The sequence below is a fragment of the Capricornis sumatraensis genome, chromosome 3 (assembly GCF_032405125.1).
Source record: "Capricornis sumatraensis isolate serow.1 chromosome 3, serow.2, whole genome shotgun sequence".
Taxonomy (NCBI): domain Eukaryota; kingdom Metazoa; phylum Chordata; class Mammalia; order Artiodactyla; family Bovidae; genus Capricornis; species Capricornis sumatraensis.
The window spans coordinates 139,491,833-139,508,996 of NC_091071.1; the positions used below are offsets into that span (position 1 = coordinate 139,491,833).

The 17,164-nt window shown below is 43.0% G+C and overlaps 1 protein-coding gene across 1 annotated transcript in view; it reads right to left on the bottom strand.

Annotated features, from left to right (window-relative positions):
• MDH1B (malate dehydrogenase 1B) overlaps positions 1-17,164 on the bottom strand; it is a 58,344-nt gene that overhangs the window by 14,883 nt on the left and 26,297 nt on the right. The gene's annotated exons all lie outside the window — the stretch shown is intronic.

Consider the following 17,164-nt stretch of genomic DNA (forward strand, 5'->3'; position numbering starts at 1 on the left):
CTCATTGGAAAAGACCCTGATGCTGGGAAAGATTGAAGGCAGGAGGAAAAGGGGATGACAGGATGAGATGGCTGGATGGCATCACTGACTCAATGGACATGAGTTTGAGCAAGCTCTGAGAGATGGTGCTACAGTCCATGGGATCACAAAGTCAGACATGACTGAGCAACTGAATAGCAATGATGATTTAATCAATCACTCCTACAATGAAGTTTTCATAAAACCCTCAAAGGACGGGGTTCAGAGAGCTTCCCAGCTGATGAGGCTGTGGAGATTTGGGGACAGTAGCATACTGGGGAGGGCATGGAAGCTTCATAACCTTTCCCCATATGTTGCCTTCTGCATTTCCTCCATCTGGCTCCTGAGTTATATCTTTTTTTTTTAAACAAACTAGTAATGTAGTAATGGGGTCGCACAAAGTCAGACACGACTGAAGCTACTTAGCAGCAGCAGCAATAATCTATTGAGTTAACTCTTTCCCTGAGTTCTGTGAGATGCTCTAGGAGATTAATCTCACCCAAGGAGGGAGTCATTGGAACTGCTGATATACAGCCGTTGGTCAGAAGCACTGGTGACAATCTGACCTTTTGATTGGTATCTGAAGTGGTGTGTGTGTGTGTTGGGACTGAGCTCTCAGCCTGTGGGATCTGAGCCTATCTCCAGATAGACAGCATAAGAACTGAGTTGAATCGTAGGACGTGCAGCTGATCTCAGAGAATACCTTAGTGGTGTGGAAGACCTTCACACATCAGAATTGGGAGCAGAATTATTCTCTGTATCCTGCGTACTTGTTTCCCATGTTGTATGAGCTGTCATAAGCACCCAAGAAATGTGTTGGATAAGTCAGTCAGGAGAGACTAGTCAGTACTGTGTAGGAAGAGAGTACCCTGCCCGTGGTCTCAAACACTCCATATGGCATATGGCTCTACTGTGGAGATAAAGTTAATTAGAGTCTGAAGTTTTCAGATTTCCAATTCATGTAAATACTTTTCCTTGTTCTGACTCCAAGTCTTCTGATTATATTCTGTGTCCCCATGTAGCTTGCATGGGAAGTAAACTCACTCTCAGGACTGTGGACATCTGGTATCCTTGATGGTTCTATTTTAAACCTCAGACTTATAAATTGGCACTCTAGTTCTATCATTAGTCTTGGTTGGTTTTTTGAGGATGGTTAATAGTGCCTGAGAACCACACTTCTTATTGTGCAAGGCTGAAGATAAGACTTTGGTGCTGGATTCTATCTAGGTAATATCACCCTAGAAGAAAACTAGCTCACTTCCTTGGAAACTTACTGGTTTCCCTTTTTTATATATACTTCAAAAAATAATAATGATTGCCATTAGAATTTAGAAGAGAGGGACAAAAACATATACTGATCACAATTATGTCTCAGGCATTATTCTAGGTGCTTAGAAAAGATCAGAGAACAGATGATGACCCTGCCATCCTAGATGGGAGATGGAGATTATAATTAGTAATAATGCATAAATAATAATACTGATTATTATAAGTGCCATAGAATAAAATAAAAAGTAGAGCAGAATAAAGAGATTTGAGACTGCTGAGTATGACAGTATTAAATAGTGTGGCATGTGTAGGCTCTCTTAAGTTGGGCAAAGACCTGAAGGAAGTGAAGGCGTTGGCTAAGCACCATTTAGAGAAAGAGTGTGCCAGGTAGAGTCTCTGAGGAGGGAGAGTACTTGGCAGATGTAAGTCGTAGTTAAGAGGCCAGTGCGGCCAGATCCGAGTGGGAAGAGCATGGAAAAGAGAAATAGGAGAGACAGATGTTCATCGTTCAGTTGTGTCTGACTATTTTTTGTGACCCCCATGGACCGTGATCTGCCAGGCTCCTCTGTCCATGGAATTTTCCAGGCAAGAATACTGGAATGGGTTGCCATTTCCTTCTCCAAGGAGAGATGAGAGATGCAAAGGTGAGGGTGGGGGTGGGGAGAGGCCATTGTAAAGATCTGACCTTTTGTTTTTGTTCAGTTGCTCTGTCATGTCCAACACTTTGCGACCCCATGGACTGCAGCATGCCAGGCTTCCCTGTCCTTGACCATTTCCCGGACATGAACTCAATGGTTCATGTTCATTGAGCCAGTGATGCCATCCAATCATCTCATCCTCTGACCGTTACCCTGAAGTAAATTGAGAGCCTCTACAGACTTTTAAACATAGATGAGATACTATCACCAAAAGGAATTTCTGGGTCTGGCCGATTGGCGCTCAAAAGCCAATAAACAGAACAGGTTGGTGGAAAGGGGAGGGAGGAGGGTGGCAGACATCTGTCCAAAGGCCAACCTCCCTCCCCCGCGACAAACAGGGAGTGAGAGCTTTTATAGACAGGGGTGAGGGGTTACATGCAGAAACAGCACCGTCATCTCTAACAGTCTTCTTCAAATTGATCATCAGTGGTCTGACCAGCATCATCTTGATTGTTTGAGGTACAGTTAATCCTCAGTTCCAGGGTCCATTTGTTCCCATTTCTTTGTGGTCAGTTCTCACAATTGTGGCACTCGTGTCCTGGGTACAGTCTGGTCACCACGTAGTTAACCTCTCCACATGGTGTTTTGGCATCTGTAAGACAGCTCACCGGATATGGCCCAGAATATTATCTATAGAACTTGAGAAAGAACGAAAGGTCCCTGGCAGTGGTGGTGGTTTGGTCGCTAGGTCATGTCCAACTCTTGCGACCTCATGGACTGTAGCCTGCCGGGCTCCTCTGCCCATGGGATTCTCCAGGCAAGAATACTGGAGTGGGTTGCCTTCTCCAGGGGATCTTCCCAACCCAGGAATCGAACCTGGGTCTCCTGCACTGCAGGAAGATTCTTTACCAGCTGAGCTACAGGGAAGCCCCAAGTATGTTTGAATTGTACTTGGTATACGTATTTGTGTGCGTATTACTTGCTCAGTCATGTCTGACTCTTTGTAGCCCCACAGATTGTAGCCACCCCTGACTATGCTTAATGTCTACGTTATTGTCATTTAGTCTCCTTTGACTGTTTTCCTGTGTCTCAGCATTTCTCACTTCTCTGATTAAACTTATTCTTTCGCAAAAGGCAGGCAGAAGACACGCTGGGGTGGCAAGGACCGTACAGTCCTGCTCCATTTCAGTGCTATCTGATTTACAGGAGAATACTTTGGAGTTGGAGCCAGTAGGATTTCCTAAGAGACTGGATGTAGAACGTGAGGGAACGAGAAGTAAAGGGTGACTCCAGTGATTTTGGTTTGAGCAATTGGAAGGATAAGTTCCCCTTCACTGAGAATCTGGGGGAGGAACAAGTCAGAGGTGTGAGATACTGGAATAAAAGAGAAATTGGGGACTTGCCAATTTATTTGCCTATTTGCCATTTAACTGGGAATTTGAAGAAAAATAGAAAAGTGTAAACTTCAGAAGAGATGAAAGTCTGCAGATATTAGTTGGAGAGTTACCTACACACAGAATGTAAAGCCATGGAACTAAACGGAATTATTGTCAGATGAGTGTAGATAGAGAAGATAACCAAGGATAGACTCTTGGAGCACTCCAACCTTACAAGAGAAGAGGGGCAATTAGGATACAGAGGAAAAAGTGGGGCACCTCATGGGATGAAGTAGGAAGAAAACCATGGGAGTGCCCTGCACTGGAAGGCAAGTGATACAGAGAGGGAAATGATCCACTACGTCAAACACTGCTGATGGGTCAAATCTGTGTGAGGACTGAGGATGCATCATGAGATTTTTCAATCATCGCAGAGATTTCTGGGGGCTGTGGATGAAAACCTGACTTGGCGACATTACTTGAGTGACTATTGCCTGCTGTTCTTGGGCAAGAGACACTCGGGCCTGGGGCCACTTTCCCTAAGACAGGTATTGTACCTAAAGGAAAGAAGGAAACCACGCCTCTGCAAAACCCTGCTTACGGCTCTTTGTACAGAAATCATGCTTCCTTGGACCAATGAAATGAGAAGCTTGTGATCAGAGATCTCTGAGGGCTTATAATTTCTGCCCAGAAGAAATTAATCGAAGACACAGAGCAGCTGCTCAGGCTTGGGAGGGTTATGGGCTTTGCTTCCAGCAGCTAAGCTGTCAGTGTAGGTAACATTTTTGTGTCCTCTGCAGAATGAGTAAGCATTCAGCTCTGGGCAAGGACCATTTTAGAGGTAAAGATGTTCATGTTAAGGCCAGCAAAGGAGCAAATGAAGGTTATATACAACATTATTTCCCACCTGGCGGGGAGTAGAGGGAGGAAAAGGCTCTTTAATCTATTTCTGTCTGTTGGAATTCCATAATTTCCTTCTTTCTGAGATAAAAAGAAGTGAAAGGTCACCCCACTGTGTCAGACCCAAGGAGGCTTCAGTGAGATAAGACTCTAGGTAGGGCCAGTGGTCTGAGAGCATGGGGAGGCAGCAAAACTAAAGCTCAGAGGATTGTGGCAGACCAGTCTGGGTGGCATGAAGAAGTCCTGAAACACTGGGCTGGTAAGTGGAATCCTGTGGCCAGAAAGTGAGTGTCAGGACTATACTTCAGCCACTCAGTCGTGTCTGACTCTTTGTGACCCCACGGACTGCAGCACACCAGGCTTCCCTGTCCATCACCAACTCCCGGAGCCTACTCAAACCCATGTCCATTGCATCGGTGATGCCATCCAACCATCTCATCCTCTGTCGTCCCCTTCTCCTCCTGTCTTCCATCTTTCCCAGCATCAGGGTCTTTTCCAATGAGTCAGTTCTGCGCCTCAGGTGGCCAAAGTATAGGAGTTTCAGCTTCAACATCAGTCCTTCCAAAGAATATTCAGGACTTATATCCTTTAGGATGGACTGATTGGATCTCCTTGCGGTCCAAGGGACTCTCAGGAGTCTTCTCCAACACCACAGTTCAAAAGCATCAATTCTTGTGCACTCAGCTTTCTGTATAGTTCAACTGTCACATCGATACATGACTACTGGAAAAACCACAGCTTTAGGACTATAGGTGTCGATAAAGGGAATTGGGGAGGCGGTTGACTTAGGAGGTGACTGCCCATTAGCTGGGGCAGTGATTATCAAAGTGTGGTCCCCAGATTAGCAACATTAGCGCCACCTGGGAATTTGTGAAGAATGTAGATTTTCAGACCCCACATAAGACCTGCTGAATCAGAGACTCTGCAGATGGGGCCCAGCAATGTGCTTTTGACATATTATTCTGATTCCTGCTGACACTGAAAACTACTGGTCTAGGACTGAACTAGGCTGGTAACATTTACTAACTGGAACTGAGAACACTAAAAATATGAAAGTCAATACAGCTTTGGAACCTGAGTGGGAGAATTGTCTAAATTATCTAAATATATTTCCTATTCATTCCCAATAACAATAACAAAATAAAAGCTATTTCTCCATCAAGTTATATAGCTTTTGGCTGTTTAACTAACAGAGACCACAACAGGGGCTTAAACTATGTTTGTCATTTGTTTGACAGAAACTCTGAAGTTGATCCAAGGTTGGCTCTGAGGCCTTTTGAAGTCATTGAGGCCTTGGGTTCAGGTATCAGGTTTTTCTCTTGCTATACTTCTATTCTCATAGTGGTATCCTACTGGTGATGTCTGTCCTTATTGCCACAAAATGATCCTCCAAGCTGCAAGCATTACATTCTGGTAGAAGAACGTGTTAAACAGGAAGGAAGTAGGTAGAAGTCAAAGTGCTTTCTTCTTGCATATCATTCATTCATTTTCTTTCTCTCTGCCTTCCCCATCTCCAGGCCCCACCCCACCCCTCTCTCTTTCACACATACAGCCCCTCTGGAAGATGACTTCTCCTTATGTATCACTGTACAAAACTGGGTCACATGCCTGCCCCTAGACCAATCACTGGTAAATGAGACTATATTGGATCTATCAAGATTCATGGTTTAAGGTTGGGCCCATTGACCATCCCAACAAAATCAGAGTTCAGTTAGTCAGGAGAAAGGCAGCAAGGTTGTAGAGAGGGCAACTAAGAGTGCCTGCTACAGTTTCAAGGATGTACACTTAATCTATACTCCAGGTACCAATAAAGTAACCACTTTATATATATAATGACTTTATCTGAGTCATATTCTAAAATTCCGACTGAATATTCTTCCCTCATGCCTTTATCGGACAGTTTTAATAACATGGAGAAATTATCTTTTAATAATCTCATATTAAAGTTACTCCTAATGGGAAGACCAGACTTGAAAATTTTCCAGGATGGTTCATTACATGTAATAAGCTACTGTGAGAACCAGCGCAGCAGCTGAAAAACAAACACAACAAAATAGTAATTCTCTGAAAGATATTAGTTTTGAAATGGCACCATCATTACTTTTAAACCAATAGCAAACACAAATACTTTCCTCCTCCCATCATTCTGTATCTTATATTAATTTTCAGCAGATGTGTGATAGTAGGTATAGTGGTTAAAATCACTTTGTTCTCTTCGCCTATGGGAATCGTCTGTCGTAGAGCATCCTGTCACCCCATAGTGGTTCAAACAAGTGATAGTTCTGATTCATACTGGGAGATACAGCCTGCTGGAGATGGGGCTGCGTGTTTCCTACAGTGTCCCCAGAGAGGAGAAGCTCTGCCCAGGGCTCTCTCTAACCCCTTCCTAGATGTCCACCTATTGGAGAAGCAGCTGATTATCTGATTGGTCAGCACTTGACACCCACTGGGAAGAGTCTCACTCAAGGGCAGGGCCACTGGCTTGAAAGGTGGTGTTTCGTCCATGGTTGTATTCACTGACTTCCCTCCTAGTTCCGTCTGATAACTGATGGGCAAAACTGACTCCAGGTGAATGGAACAGGACGCTCTGCTGCAGTTTCTGAGTTACACGTTCCAGTCTAGTTCAGTTTTACTGTGAAGAAGCCCTGCATGTTGAGGGGGCAACTGTCACATGCCTCGCTGTGTGTTGAGGACAGGCAAGTTCTCCTCCAGCTACTGTCCTTGGTGGTCTCACCGCTTTGGTTGAGAACCCCACGAGAAGAGGCAGGGGAAAGTGGTAGGATTAGGGCACAAGACCTCACTTGAAGCCCTTAACATTAAGTTTTCTTCACTACAAATAAGGTGCTGACTTAAAGAAAAAAAGCCAAAGTTAGCCATGGTTTTAAAATCATACATTTTATTATGACAGTACAGAAGCAACGTAGAAGCGTCTGAAATCTCCCTGAATTTTCAGAAAGTAATTTGTACCTTAAGCACCATTTAAAACTACAGAGAAAGCACAAGTGCCAGCAGTTTTTAACATGACTCTTGGTCTTTCAAAACTTAAAGAATCCTCCAGTCAATGCAGGGGACACAGGAGATGCAAGTTAAATCAATGGGTTGGGAAGATCCCCTGGAGAAGGAAATGACAACCCACTCCAGAATTCTTGCCTGGGAAATCTCATGGACAGAGAAGCCTTGCAGGCCACACTCCATGGACTCGCAAAAGAGCTGGACACTTAGCAACTAAACAACAACAAAAGCTTGAAATATATGAGCAGACTGGTATGACTACTACTGCTTTAATAAAAAACTATAATTTTTCTTAAATCATAGAATTATTAGGTATGCAAGCGTGCTAAATCACTTCAGTCGTGTCCCACTTTTAGAACTCTATGTACTATAGCCCACCATGTTCCTCTGTCCATGGGATTCTCCAGGCAAGAATACTGGAGTGGGTTGCCATGCCCTCCTCCAGGGGATCTTCCTGATTCAGGGTTTGAACCCGTATCTCTTAGGTCTCCTGTGTTGACAGGCAGGTTCTTTACCACTGATGTCACCTGGGAAGCCCAGGTGTAAGATTGTGCTTTTTTAAAAAAAACATAGTTTACCTGGGCTTCAGGCGGTGTCAAGAAACAGAATCTATTCAATTTAGACTAGAAGTGTGGTTAGTTCTAATGACACTTATACCAAGGAGAAACAACACACAGCTGAGTCTTGGGAAGGTCGTGAAACTGACCAGGTCTAAAGACCCCACAGACAGAACCTTGTGGCCTCCTTTTGCTCACTACCATTGCTATCACTCAGACAGCAACTCACTCATCCATTTTGCTGAGTTCAAATTTCTCGAGAGAGCAAGAGAAAGCTCTGATTGTTTCTCCTTGAGTCAGGTGTGTACCAGTCAGTCGAGGCTGATGTGGTAAGGACATTTGAGCAAACGTGGCCACCTAGGCCCATGCCTTAGGGTTGGTCTGTGGGAGGAACAGGTTCTTTCAGAAGGATGTATAAGCAGGGATGCAATGACTGACAATTCTATTTCCGTGCAGTTCAAAAAACAGCAGTTGGTACCAAATTATTTGGAGAAAGTACAGAAATGGCAGCCCACTCCAGTGTTCTTCCAGGAAAATCCCACAGACAGAGGAGCTTGGTGGGCTACAGTTCATGGGGTCGTAAAGAGTCAGACATAATTGAAGTGACTGAGCAGAGCAGAGACAGCAATAAGCAACCATCAATGAATCCAGGTAATACAAAATGACTGACCTGACTTTGTGTGTGCGCTGCCACTCTTACTGAACTGTCTAGTACAATATTAGCTAAAGACTGAAGCAAATCTTTCAAATTGTTCTTCCCTGAATACAGATATTCAGGCTTCCCTGGTGCTTCAGTGGTAAAGAACCTGCCTGCCAATGCAGGAGACATGGGTTTGACCCCCAGGCCAGGAAGATTGCCTGGAGAAGGAAATGGCAACTCACTCCAGAATTCTTGCCTGGGAAATGCCATGGACAGAGGAGCCTGGTGGGCTACAGTCCATGGGGTCGGAAAGAGTTGGACAGGACTTGGCAACCACACAACAAAATATAGATATTGATGGTCTTTCCATATTTATTATACTACCAAATAATCTTATAATTGGCCTGATTTGATCTCTTACTGTTCCATAGCCTGGCCTTCAGAATCTGTGAAAGGAAGGTAATGAAAGAATATGAAAGTCAAAATGTTAGTCACTCTAAAGTGTTAGTGTGTCCGACTCTTTGTGATCCCATGTACTGTAGCCCACCAGGCTCCTCTGTCCATGGAATTCTTCAGGCAAGAATACTGGAGTGGGTTGCCATTTCCTCCTCCAGGGGATCTTCCTGACCCAGGGATTGAACCCAGGTCTCCTGCATTGCAGGCAGACTCTTTACTGACTGACCAGGGGATCCCCGAAAGGATGTAACTGTTTTAAAAATACATTGGTCAACATGTTTTCATTGGCTTTTCTTTGGCTACCCCCTTCCTTTCTTTTACTGGATTCCTATACTCAAGCTGATTCAATAGCTGAGGAACTGCATGTGTGAGAGGGACCCTATGAAGGAAATCAAACCACTGATCATCATTAGATGTTTTCATATAGCAAAACTAAATTCTGGCCACTTTGCCTGACTTTAATCTATTTATACGTGCAGTCCCTCTTGGCCCCTTTGTTTCTCACTCTGAATTTTGCTTGCGGCTATATTGTCAGTTTCATTTCCTCTTTTGGCCCTGCTTTTCCTCTATGCACCAATTCTAATTCCCCATGGCTAGCCCCACTCCAAAGCCTACCACACTGCACAAGTTCAGAATGGAAGGCGCAATGGATCTGTTCATCTTACTGGACATAGAAATAGAAGTGCTAACGTTTCCCCGTTCTAACATTTTCAGCTAGAAAAGAACCTACCTGCCAATGCAGGAGGCACAAGAGATGTGGGTTCAATCCCTGGGTCAGGAAGATTCCTGGAGAAGGAAATGGAAATCCACTCCAGTATTCTTGCCTGGAAAATTCTATGGACAGAGGAGCCTGGCGGGGCCATGGGGTCACAAAGAGTAGGACACGACTGAGTACGCATGCATACATGTGAGGCCGTAAGTGAATATCCCGAGTTGGCTAACCACAAAGACATCAGTGTCTGCCTTGTTTGTGTAAAATATTGTTAACAACTCAGCTACAAACTTTGAGAATCTGGATCTGCAGATGTATTTGTGTCTACTTCCTTACTTCTTCATTCTGAGGGAAGGGTTCTGTTGTCACTGTCATAACCCTGGTTTTAAAGTAGGGAGCCAGGCTCCAGAGAGTCAGCAAACAAGGCTGAGTTCCTAGGGATGTGGGATCATGTATCACAGGGACACTTGCGCTCTTCTACCCAGTTTATTTATAACAGAAAAGATCACTTTTTAATGTGAATGTCTGTCTACCACCTACTATTTGTGCATTCTTGACTTTGTGGCTTTTCAGAGCCAGTTTGAGGAATCAGATCTAAAAAATCCAATGCAGTAAATAGACAATTAGAAGAACAGCATTTTTAGTATTTAAAGTATATTGATTTTTGCTATTATTCTCATTTTTCCCTATCTTTTTCCTTCTACTCCAAGGTCCTTAGAATGCCTTGCCCTCTTTGAAAGCTGCAAGATGTCAGGTCGCTTTGTTGTTTATTATCGGAATATAATAGTTTAGCAATGTTGTATTAGTTTCTGCTATGTTAGATCAGCTATATATACACATATCCCCTCCATCTCGAGCCAGCCTCCCTATCTCATCCCCCTAGGTCATCACATAACACTTAACTCACCTCTCTGTGCTATACAGCAGCTTCCCACTAGCTATCTGTTTTACACATGGGATTACAGATCACTTTTATATGGTGTCATGGATAAGCCACTGTCAGGGGCAAATGGGTTTCTAGCCAAACTTCTCAGTGAAGTGTCTACCAACCTCCCTGTGAAACTCTGGTCACCGGCAATGTTTCAGCATTTACCGGCTCCCTCCTGTACAGACAGTTTTAAGTAAAGAAGTAGTCAAGATGGAAACAGAATAGGTTATTATTATCTTCTGGATGTACGACTCCTTAGGCAGATTTTAAGAATATATAAGCCTCTATACAAATACATACAAGATACATATATGTAAGCATGTATAAAATTTTCCAGATTTCCCCTGTTAAAGAGATTTCTAACTTGGGCTCGTCAGGGTCTTCCTTTCACCCCCATTCTGAGAAGGATCCTGACTTGGCATGACAGCTATTTTGAGTTTTGTAATGAGGAATTGAGAAGAAAAGGTAAGAAGAATGAGACATGGGAGCTGGAGCTGAAATTAGAGTATTTGAGGAGAGATGACGTGATTATGACACGGAAGCAATTTTGGTTTTAAAATAAAATTTCCTTCCATCTTTTTCATCTCTCCTTCAAAGCATCTGTGAATACGAGGAGAGTTCTTTCAAAGTTACTTCAGGTGCTGGACTGTGTTTTCTGACCACAAGGCCATTCTCTAAGACTGGATGATTTCTGCCAAGATCATCAGCACTGCGAAGACTGTTTATCACTCAACAGACTCACCATCCGACAAAATTAGATCTTTTTCATCATCTGGCATTAGATGAGTAAACAAATCTTTATAGTCTGAAACAAAATTAGATAAAACATGGTGGGTTTAGAACATAACTAACAGCCCATGAGATGTTCTATGTGAGTGCTTTTCAAACTTTGTTTGACCATTACCCACTATAAATTTTTGGTTTTTCACATTCCAGACCAATACCTGCACTTGTGTGCATGTAATTAATGAAACAAAAAGCTCCATGAGAAAATACCCTTTTCTAATTTATTCTTACCCTTCTCTTTTCTACATACCTTTTTCTTTCTATTAATATTCTATTTAGTTTACTGGAAAAGTGTACTAAATAGAATATTTAGTTTCTGCTCTTCTTACTTACCTTTTATTATCTATTTTATTCTAGCTCAAAAAAATGCTAGTTATTACATCCACTTCATACCTACTAAATTTTTTCACAGTTCACCTTTCAATATGGAAAACACCATACTGTTATAATTGATTCCAGTGCTCATTAAACAAATAGCCCCCACAACAACCCAAATTCAACCCCATTTTCCCCGCTTAACCACTACTAAAATTTTTTATGAATTACTTAAGCCTAAGAGCGGAGATAGCAATGGCACCCCACTCCAGTACTCTTGCCTGGAAAATCCCATGGACAGAGGAGCCTGGTGGGCCGCAGACCATGGGGTCATGAAGAGTCAGACACGACTGAGTGACTTCACTTTCACTTTTCACTTTCATGCATTGGAGAAGGAAATGGCAACCCACTCCAGTGTTCTTGCCTGGAGAATCCCAGGGACGGGGGAGCCTGGTGGGCTGCCGTCTATGGGGTCACACAGAGTCGGATACGACTGAAGCGACTTAGCAGCAGCAGCAGCAAGCCTAAGAGCCTAAAATTTTAATGAACAACTTATATGGTTCTGGTGCAAAGACTACAATTTGGCCTTTCCTCCTCTGTCCTGGGAAGCTGCCAGTCATCCCCTTCATGACAGACCTTATAGTGTTTGCTCAGTCCCCCAACAGGGGCCCCAGTGGGCTCCCTCTTTCCATGGCATTGCTTATCACCAGCTGGGTTGACTGTTACCCAGATACGTAGAGACACTGTCTGACCGAACCTCTTAAGTATTCTGAGTGGAACTGAATTTACTATGCTCCTCTGGACAGTGATTTGGTCAGCTTGACCAACTTCTAGAGGGAGCTAGATTCATTCATCAAGTCTGCTCCCATCCATTTCATGCTTTGTCCAGCCATTCACCAGGCATGTTGCAGAGCCCTCCATCAACCATTCAGCTGAACAGCTGATGGCCTCTACCTATCTCTTTCAGCTCTCTCCATCCTTTCTGGATTCCCTGTTCTGTCCCAGCTACCCTGATTATCATCTGAATACAATTTGATGCTGCCAAAGAACCAATTTGATGTTTTGACTGTGTGGATCACAATAAACTGTGGAAAATTCTGAAAGAGATGGGAATACCAGACCACCTGACCTGCCTCTTGAGAAATCTGTATGCAAGTCAGGAAGCAAGTTAGAATTGGACATGGAACAACAGGCTGGTTCCAAATAGGAAAAGAAGTACATCAAGGCTGTATATTGTCACCCTGCTTATTTAACTTACATGCAGAGTACACCATGAGAAAATGCTGGGCTGGATGAAGCAAGAGCTGGAATCAAGATTGCCGGGAAAAATATCAGTAACCTCAGATATGCAGATGACACCACCCTTATTGCAGAAAGTGAAGAGGAACTAAAGAGCCTCTTGATGAAAGTGAAAGAGGAGAGTGAAAATGTTGGCTTAAAGCTCAGCATTCAGAAAACTAAGATCATGGCATCTGATCCCATCACTTCATGGCAAATAGATGGAGAAACAGTGGCAAATTTTATTTTTTGGATTCCAAAATCACTGCAGATGGTGATTGCAGCCATGAAATTAAAAGACGCTTACTTCTTGGAAGAAAAGTTATGACCAACCTAGACAGCATATCAAAAAGTAGAGATTACTTTGCCAACAACAGTCAATCTAGTCAAGGCTATGGTTTTTCCAGTAGTCATGTATGGATGTGAGAGTTGGACTGTAAAGAAAGCTGAGTGCTGAAGAACTGATGCTTTTGAACTGTGGTGTTGGAGAAGACTCTTGAGAGTCCCTTGGACTGCAAGGAGATCCAACCAGTCCATCCTAAGGGAGATCAGTCCTGAATGTTCATTGGAAGGACTGGTGCTGAAACTGAAACTCCAATATTTTGGCCATCTGATGGGAAAGCTGACTCATTTGAAAAGACCCTGATGCTGGGAAAGATTGAAGGTGAGAGGAGAAGGGGATGACACAGGATCAGATGGTTGGATGGCATCATCAACTCAATGGACACGAGTTTCAGTAAACTCCGGGAGCTGGTAATGGACAGGGAGGCCTGGTGTGCTGCAGTCCATGAGATCGCAAAGAGTTGGACACGACTGAGTGACTGAACTGAACTGAACAGTTTCACACTTCTGGCCCTGCCTGGACTCCCTGACATGCCTGCTTTGCTCCTGTTTTTCCTTCTGGTGGGACACCTTTCACAATGTCTTCCCTACCTGCCCCTCCATTAGCACACCTCCTTTTACCAGGTTACAGGAGTGATTCTTCCTCCTCCTTTGAGGCTCAGTTCCCATTTTCTCTCTTCTTGAAAGCCCCTTCCCTAACACTCTTTATGTGGTTTCCCTATACCCTGGGCCTCTCTCTGTCATAACACTTATCTCTCAACAGGGTAGTTTTTGCTCTGCTTTGCTGTCTCCCACGCTCGATGGTGAGCACTTGGAGAGCAAGGAAGATATCTGATCTATATTGACACTCGTAGCACCTCTCACAGTGTGTGTGTGAGTGTGTGTGTGTGATAAAAATATATAACATGGAATTTACCCTTTTCACAAAATTTTAAGTCTACAGTACAGAACTGTTAAACATATGTACATCGTGGTATGGCAGTTTGCTAGAATTTTTTCCCCCTGTGTGACTAAACCAGCACAGTTTCTGAATAAATAAATAAGTGCCCATTTGATTTTTTTTTTTTACCATCTTAAGTCTCAACTAGATTTCAAAATATTATTAAATTTCCTCCTTCATACACTACAAGGATCTTTTCTTTCCTTGTGAGTTTCTAGATTACTTACTTTGTTCCTTTGTGTCCTATCTTGCCCTGTCTCGTTGCATTTTTTAATCCACTGTGTATCTTGGTGTTTACTTTTTCATATTCTCCAGGGCTCTTTCCCCTGTGTTTGTGTGGCCACAACTGCCTTACTATGGGCCCCAGTGTCTTTCACAGTGACCAGCATCTAGAAGGTACTTAGTGAATATCTGGCACTTTCCTTCAAAGATTCCAACAGATTTTTAACAATGATATTTTTGAGTATAGGATGAGGGAGATGAAAGATTTAACTCCCATTTTATAGCTAACAGATGATCCTTTCTCTGAAATTTCATGTTAAGCCTTGGATAAAAGCACACTTCCTTCTTCCAAATGATATACCTACCATCTGACACTTTTCGATGTCCCTGATGATCATTTTTTGTTGGTAAAGCAGTCTCTACATCTTCTTGGTTTAAGTCAGTTTCTAAAAGCAGGGAAATTAAGTATTAAATTAATTGAAAAGATTAAATCTCATACATGAATTATCTCATTGATATGATAATAAGCAGAAATTTCCACAATCTGCCAAGTTCTGATTATTTTCAATGCTCTAATCTTGGAATCTGTGAAACAGTGTTTTGGGCAAGGTACAAGGGTCCAGTGGTGACAGAGTCATCATCAAATGAATGAACACACATAAATGTGTGTGTGTGTGCATGTGTGTGTGTGTGTATGTGTGTGTATGGGGCTTCCCTGTTGGCTCAGATGGTAAAGAATCTGCCTACAGTGTAGGAGACCCAGGTTAGAAGATCCTCTGGAGAAAGCGAATGGTTACCCACTCCAGCATTCTTGCCTGGAGAATTCCATTCCCGCCAGACAAGTCTGGCAGGCTACAGTTCATGGGGTTGCAAAGAGTCAGACATGACTGAATGACTAACACATATATGTATATGACTTAACTTTTGTTAATAAAAACAGAGCATAAAATCAGGTAATTATCTTTCAGAAAACCTTCTACTATGCAAGGGTTATGGGAAATTTAGGACTAACAACCAGTCAATGGAGTCAAGTTTAGAATGACTGCCTTATCAGTCAATATCGTAAGAGGAGTTTGCAACTCTTGCCTGCCAGGCAGGAAAAGAGGGCCTTACATTTTGAGCATACAAGAGTTCGAGGTAAATGCAACTCCTTGTTGGACTTCTGTACCCACTCAACCTGCATGCGGTCTTGAGGCTTTGTTTGGTCTGGCCCACTCCTGGTGATTTGACCACCAGCCAGAACTGGGTCTCAGTTCTCAAAAGCCACCCTCTGCGCATAACCTCTTTTCCTTGTGGTCTCTCTGCACTTCCCTGCACTGCTGGTACTGTGACCTCATTAAACCTTCTTGGGTATGACCAAGGGCACTCTTTGGTACCCTGCCAGCTTCTTTTTACTAGTTAATCCATTCTGAGGAGCAGCAACTTCTTAAATTGGTTGAAATATGCATCACACTGATTGTTACATGTTTTCAATATTATCCTACACCTGCCTAGATTTTCTAAATTTTATTTCTATTTATTACTTCCTTCTTTATCCAATAGAGACCCCCTGTAGTCCATTACTTCATCAGCTTTCTTTCAGTTACCCTCATCTTCACTGCCTCACTTGCTTCAAACCCAAGTGCCAAGCAGAGTAACAAAAGTGTAGTCATTTTCTGTTCCCTTGTTCAATACCAATGACCAAATCACCTGAGCACCCATTTAGGGTACCAGTCAAACAAGACACACACATAAAAAAAAATAGGAGAAACATAAAAACTTTGGGAAGATAATTTGAGATGCCACATAAAGTCATCAAGGAAATACTCAGCATTTTGTTGAAATACTGTATAGTGTCATCTTTATTCCAAATTTTATTTGTATTCTAAGTGGAGGGGTGGCAGCACTCTCTGATATTTCAGAACTTACTGCAAATCATACCTCTGGAATTCCTTTCCTGCATCCAGGCAGCTGAGCACCATTACAGGGAATCACACAAATGTACACTGGAATTATTACAAATGTCATTGTCTCTAAACTCCATTGAGCCTTTAGCTCTAAAAGAAAATTATGACTTTTTCCATTGTCCTTCTTTCCTTTCCTCTTAACAAATTACTTCAAATCTTCACCTCTTTCCTTACAACCCTAGCTTCCCCCTAGAGTTTGATCACTGGTACCTGGCCTTGCTGCCATTTTTGTTCTGAATCCACACCTCCTACAAAATTCCCTGCATCCTATCCATCACCTCTCCTCTTTTCTGAGGTCTCGGCAGAAGAGATGCTTCCTGTTGGTATCTTATCTCTGTGCTCTGAAGTTTGTTTTCTATTGCTGTCTTGAGGATCTTTCTCCTCACATTCCTCCTTCTCCAGTGGTGGTTGAAAGTTAACACCAATCCATCCAGATATGTCTCTCTCTGCTTATTTATATTTTTGAATGTGTCAAACATGCCCACCAAATGAAATTTAAAAGGCACGAGAGACCAAGCAGTGAAGAAGTCTCCCTTCCTCAAAGAGTCAGGTCCTTCCCCACAGGGTCATCATGGTTATCAACTTCTAAAAAACTACCAGTTAGTTACTGATGACTCTGTAGCCTCATCTCCAGCCCAGATCTCTCTCCTGGCCTCCAGAGACCATGTGTCTCTTACCCACTGGACACAAATGCCTCTGGAAAACCTGCTCCTTCTTCTATAGCCCTTACCTTGACCACAGCTTCTCAATCATTTTCATTATTTAGCACACATAGAAAATGACCAGGACAATAGAGGCAACCAGCCTGGGAATGCCAGTTGCTCCAGAT